Source organism: Pollicipes pollicipes, unplaced genomic scaffold (genome assembly GCF_011947565.3).
Source record: "Pollicipes pollicipes isolate AB1234 unplaced genomic scaffold, Ppol_2.1 Scaffold_3087;HRSCAF=3621_pilon_pilon_pilon, whole genome shotgun sequence".
Lineage (NCBI taxonomy): Eukaryota > Metazoa > Arthropoda > Thecostraca > Pollicipedomorpha > Pollicipedidae > Pollicipes > Pollicipes pollicipes.
Window position 1 is genome coordinate 9,175,468 of NW_023596225.1, and position 6,608 is coordinate 9,182,075.

A 6,608-nucleotide genomic window follows, 5' to 3' on the forward strand; every position below is an offset into this window, starting at 1 on the left:
TGATTATCATCGTGTCATCACTCATTTCTAGGTCGTCCCAACCAGCCCCTAGTTCTTCCCCAACGCGCCCCAGGCTCGTCCCCAGCCCCCAGCCCGTCATTTGCCCGTGCCCAGCTGATCCCCAGCCTGTCTCAAGGTCGTCCCCAGCCCCCAGCCCGTCATTTGCCCGTGCCCAGTTGATCCCCAGCCTGTCTCAAGCTCGTCTCCAGCCCGTCCACTGGTCGTGCCCACACCTCCCCCGCGCGCCCCCAGCGCTTCTTCAGCTTGTCACCAGCTACTCCCAACCGTCCCCAATCCGCCCCTAATCCATCCCCAGCCCGTCCCCAGCCTGTCTCTAGCTGCCCACAGCCGTCTCCAGCTCGTCTCCAGCTCATCCCCGTCATCCCTATCCCGTCCCGAGCCTGTCCCCAGTCCGTCCCCAGGCCCTCCCTGCCCCGTCCCCAGGCCAGCCCTAGTGTGTCGCCGCCGGTTGCATGTGACGTCACAGGCGCGGACCGCGCCCGCGGGTGGCGTGCGGTGGCGGCGGCGGCGGCGGCGACGGCGGCCGCCCCTGGGCCGCTGGGCCGGTTCTGGGTCAGTGAGAGCCGCGCGCGGCCGCGTCGCCCGCCCCAGTCTCCCTCCAGACGTGATCCGCTCAACATGAGGCTGCTCGTGCTCCTGGCCTGTCTGGCGCTGGCCGCCGCCGTCCCGCAGCAGGTGAGCGCCCCGGCTCCGCTGCGCCTGACACTGCACCCCGCACGGCTCTGTACAGACTGCACGCCCCTCCGCCACCCCACCTAACGCACGGTTTCTGCACTCTACGCACGGCTCTTGGTCCCCGACCACTGGTGCTCCCAACAACCGTACTTCTCGTGAGACGCCCCGCTCGCTCGCGCCGGCTCCCTGCGTTCGCTGCATTGGTAACAAGCGTCCATGCCCACGTGAGCTCCAGTAGCTGGCGCCCGGTGGATTAGGCGGATTCCGCAAGCACGTGGGAATCATGGCAAGGCTGAAAACCGGACGCGCATGTGCTCTCCGGTCTGTTCCGGCCGCAGAGGTCTGAGCAGGCGTTAGGAATGCCAAGGTGACCACAAAATTGTCGTTGGTTAGAAACTTGTTGTCTATGATAACTTGCGTTGCATATTGTTGACTTCTGTTTTCTGCGTCTTTGACATGGACACTAATAACAAGCACTGATATCAGTCGCCTACCTAGTGGGCTCATAGCCCACAAGTCAGCCGACCCCCTAGAACCTAGGTGCAGGACCCGAACGCTTAGCCTCCTGAATATATGAGCCATGCATTGATACGTTTTCAGGCCATCACATTGCGGGCCTTAATATCAGTCCATCGTGCATAAGAACCTCGCCGCCACGTACCGGCCCGAGTCTGACAAGACATGACGGCTCAGTACAAAAACCCGGCGTACAAGCTGGGCGCGATGATTAGCACTGCGTGGTGCGCGCAGGCGTGCAAAATAAACTGGCAATATTTGTTATGCTATCAATACATTACTATGTAGATAAAGTGCAAACACGACGCTCATGTTGCAAACTATTCTTCGCAGATTGATCAGAAAAAGAGCAATTACTTCTTTCAACGAGATTATATGGTTATATTTGTTTTTCTCTTCTTCTAACTATTCTTCGCAGATTTGATCAGAAAAGAGCAATTACTTCTTTCAACGAGATTATATGGTTATTTGTTTTTCTCCGTCCTCTTTTCTGATAAGTTGAACTCATGTTTGTACGTTAAGCGTTTAGAGACAAATATCATGATACTTGACTATAAACATCGTTTTGAGCTGACATGAAACGCATCGACACCTTTGGAGCAGTACCACTTCCTTGTGGCATGGAGGCTGTTAACTTTTTTGTACTGTCGTGGAGCGCTTGGCTGAAATCGCCTTGGTGATCTAATTACGTGTATTTTTGGTCAAACTTGCACAAACACAACGAACTTGTTATTCTTTTCACTTAAACCTGTTTGCAAACCAGACCAAACAAGACGTGCAGCCCCGAGTCGACGCGCTCCATAAACGGTCGCGGTCGGCGGTTCCCACAAGACCGGGAAAGAATTTGTAATGTCACGACCGAGCCTCGCATGCACAAGTCGAATGAAACGCAACGATCAGGAACAAACCGCCAGAACGCGTGCCAGAAGCTGATGGCTTGGACACCAGAACAGTGTCAATGCACATTCACGGTCTCTTAAACGCTCTGAGAACTGGCTTCACCAACGAGAGAAGCACCAGTTGGGTGTCCGTGGCTCACAACACTGAAGGACTGGTAAAAAACCGCTGGCTCTGCGTCATCGTCTGATATAGGGGTCAGAAGTTATCCCGTCACCGTATGAGATGAAGTCAGCGTAGTCAACCTTGACGTATTTCGCAACTTAGCGGAAAGCCCTGATGAGATGCAGTAGGCTTACAGGACACACCACCCTGACAGGGTTCATGACGGAACCGGAACATCGCGCACATAGTGTCTGGATCCCGATCTTATGGGTCTGACTGATGAGGCCGGAGAGGCGACCCAGGACCAGCAGTCAGGCGGTCGCTTCCCGATGATCGCGAGCCAGAGCACGATGACATCAGTGTCAGCCGATCTTTCGCGGCCCGGGCGGCCGGCCGGGACAGGTCGCGTGCGACCACCACTTGACCTGGCAGGATGTGGGCCCGGTCAGTGACCGGCCGCGCGCCAGGAAACCTGTTCAGAGCGCACGAGCGCCGGCGCCCCACTTACCGCTCATCCCCGTATGCAGTGGCGCCGCCGGTTTCTCCGCCGCGTCGCCGCACCTCCCGAAATGATCGGCGCACGCCCGGAGCAGGCCCCGCTCGTGTGGGGTCAGCCTCCGCCGCCCGACGGCCTCCCGCCGACGCCGAGCGACGGCGTCGGCGGCGGCGCTGAGCCCGCCGGCAGCGGCCGCGGCGGTCGGCGACGCCGCGCCCGCGGTGTATGCCGCCGCGCAGCGACGCGTCGGGCGGCTGCGGCTCGTCGGGCGCCGTGAGCGATTGGTGGCCGAACTGACGCGGGCCGCAGTCCGTTACCCACTGGCGCGTCACCGTCTTCCGCCAGCCCCGTGCCGGGCCTCGTGTCTGCCCGGAATGTGGCGCGGCCTGCACGCCGCCCCCTGCACAGCTCCACTGCATGCCGCCAATTCGCGTGCTCTGCATACCGGCAGCTGGGTGATGAGGATCGGGCTTCACTGATGGCTTCGGAGGCGTCAGATGAGCATGCGATGTAGATTGTGCTTGGAGCGCGTCCGTGCCCGGCGCTGCGGTGGCCAGCGGCCGCCGCCTGGCCCGGGACGAGCAGACCAGGTAGCGATGACCCACAGACCCACTATCAGGAGAGCAGACTACACTGACCCACAGACCCACGAGCAGAGCAGGCCTCACTGACCCACAGAACCCACTGCGAGTAGACCAGGTCACACCGACCCACAGACCCGTCCCGGGCGGAGCGGCCCGTACGGACCCACAGACCCGTCACGGGCTGAGCGGCCCCATACGGACCCACAGACCCGTCACGGGCGGAGCGGCCCATACAGACCTTACAGACCCCGTCAACGGGGGCCGGAGGCGGCCCCATACAGACCCACAGACCCGTCACGGGCTGAGCGGCCCATACAGACCCACAGACCCGTCACGGGCGGAGCGCACCACACTGACCCATATACCCACCACCAGGAGAGCAGACCACACTGGCCCACAGACCCACCACGAGCCTCCCCATCTCGAGCATGTGATGACCAGTGCATTCTGCCGACCGTGCCCCTTTGTCGTGTACTGTTGGTCTGCACCGTTGCAGGGACGCCGGGTGAAGCCGAGTCTGGGCAACTCGCTGTCAGGAGGAGGACCCGTCTGCGGCGACGGTGAGTGCACTCGGCAACCCATCCCATGGGGGGATCACCTGCGCTGTAAGCGTGTGATTCGCGCCACCAAGTCCGTGTGATGACCCTGTAACTGCCTCCCTGAACATGACCGCCTCCGGGCGAAACAGCGGGCAGCGTGTCGCCGTGCGATCTGCCTCGCGCACAAGTCGGCTGATTCACCGTCGTTTCACTCTTGGCTACGCCTAAACATGTGAAGAAAGCCGACTCCGGGCATATGCCGGCTGTTACCTCGACACGCACTTCTACACGCTAGCTAATACTCACTGAGAGCAGCTCCAGGTCGCCGACCGCCGTCCGAACGGCCCGCGCGGTAAACCGTCAGACGGGGACTTCAAGTAGTGGCTGTTGCGGTAAATCGTCAGACGGGGACTTCAAGTAGTGGCTGCTGCGGTACATCGTCAGACGGGGGACTTCAAGTAGTGGGCTGCGCGTACCCGTCGGCCGGAGATTGCACGCGTCGACGTGCTCCAGCCGCGGGGACATGCGGCTGGCCGGCCTCCACTTCAAGGGGCGGATCCTAGAACCTGCCTTGGATGGGCTTAAACTAAAAAATAGGGTGCTGACTTTAGAGCACTTGCCCGGATTGAATTTACTTTTGTCTGAAACTTAGCCATCTTGGGGGATGACCGGACTCCATCTCGATCCGCTACTTGGTTCCATCTCAGGCACGCGCCGCTCGCGCGAGCCGGGCCGCCGCGCCGTTTCTGGCGCGGCGTGCTAGAAAGCCGCCGACCGGTCCTGTGACGGCGGCTCCAGCCACCAGCGCGCGCCGCCGTGTCCATATCAGAGGCCGCTGCGTCGACAGGCGGCCGTCACGGCGGAAGCCAGCCCCTCGGAGGCTGCCGCGGCGGTCAGTGAGCGGCGGCCGGTCAGGGTCCGCCGCAGGCCGGGCCGGGGCGCCGCGGCGGCGCAGGTGCGCATGGGCGGCGGCGGGGGCGGCCGCGCTCGGGCGGGCCCACCCGCAGAGGGAGGGGCGCGGGCGTGGCGCCGCCACCGGGCGGATCGCGCCCGGCTGCGCGGCCGGTGGTGCAGCACCAAGGCTGGGCGCCGCTGCCGGACCCGGCCCCGTTCGCCTTGAGGATGAGATCTCGGCGCCGCGCGCGGTCGACGCGCTTCCTTCTCGCGACGGGGTGCAGCCGTCCGCGAGGGGCCGCCCCAGCCGGAGGGCGCGGGCCGCGCCGCCGCCGCCTCTCCGCTGTCGGGTCGAGGTGTGTGGCTTATCGCCACGCCACGATCGCGGCCGGACGCCTATCGCGAGGTTGGCGAAACCGCGCTGTCGGTCTGCAGATGTTCTATGTAGCATTGGTTCCGTACAACTACCGTAGTGCGTGAGTGGCAGATGTTCCACGTACAGATGCTTTGTGGTTCGTACACGCTTTCGTGCGCCAGATTATATCCCATATTCGTCGTTTCAGGCCTCCTATTACACAGTTATGTCCAGCAATCTGAGTGACATTAGACGGGATATACAGAGACGGGGTTTCGCTCCCAGATATTGATCGCAGCTACCTCGTTAAAAAAGGGAGTCGGTTTCTCCGTCGTTTCCTGGCCTACTGGAAACCCATTGAAAGCGCCGTTGAGAGCCGAGGGGCGGGTGCTTCCCATCGGGCGGATAAAAAGCCTCTGGCCTCTCCCAGTTGGGTAAACAGGGTGGACGCACCGCCGCCGCATCCACCCGACCCCGACAACCGCCCATGCTGATGGTCGGGGCGGACGCGCTGGGAGCGGCGCAAACTCACGAACCGGCCGCCACTGCCGGGGGGCTTGTGCAAGGGTCAGAGGGCAGCGGTTTGCGTCACGGCGCGCGGGAGCGGCGGGCCCCGCTGGGAGGGCGCCGTGCGGCCGTGGGGGCGGCCCGTGCTCTCCCCGCTCACCCGCCGACCTTTCGGCTGCACCGCGAGGCGCCGCCGGGCCCGCCAGCCGGCGATCAGCGCGCCCCGCTCGGCCGGGGGAGCAGCGCTGCCGCAGGAACAGCGCCAATCCCGAGGTCGTTTCGAAGCTCAGCATGCCTTTTAGTGAAGCAGTGTGCGTGAGACTCGCGTCGAGTATATCTGCGTCAAACGCTTTGGCGGTCCTGTGCCCATGGTCAGGTATCCCGGGAGAAGGCGAGTGCGGGGAGATGGTGGGGGGTGGAGGTCGGGGGACTTGAGCATGGGAAGTCGCCGAGTGGAAAGCAGACCAGACAGGTACCGTTGCCTGCCTGTCTGTCAGCCGTGGAAGGCTACTGACATAGGAGGAAAGTACTTGGACATTGCCATATTCTTAAAGCCTGGTTAAGCACGCGTCCACCTAGCAGTAACTACCCAGCGGTCAACAACAGAGCCTTATTGGGTGCGTTTTTCCTGTCATTTTCTACATGCAGGCTAGTCTGAGGTTAGGCTGATATAATCTTGTCTCATTTAGTTGAAAGCTGCCGAGTGCACCTCCTGAGCCCCGACTGAGGCGACCAATGGTTGGGTGGTTGTGCGATTTGCAATCAAACGGCGTAGATCTGCGCGGCTTTCAACAGCGGATTGCGGAATGAATGATAAGAATCGCACCGTTGCGTCGATAAATGCTTGCGTGCATGTACCCTGTACCGGATAGTCATAGCTTCTCCTGCAACATTGCAGCACGCTAATCGTTTGAATGCAAAATCAAGCCTGTTGCAATGTGTGTGTGTTGTGTGTGTGGTGTGTGTGTGTGGGGTGGGTGGGTGGGTGTGGGTGTGTGGTGTGTGGGTGTGGTGTGGGT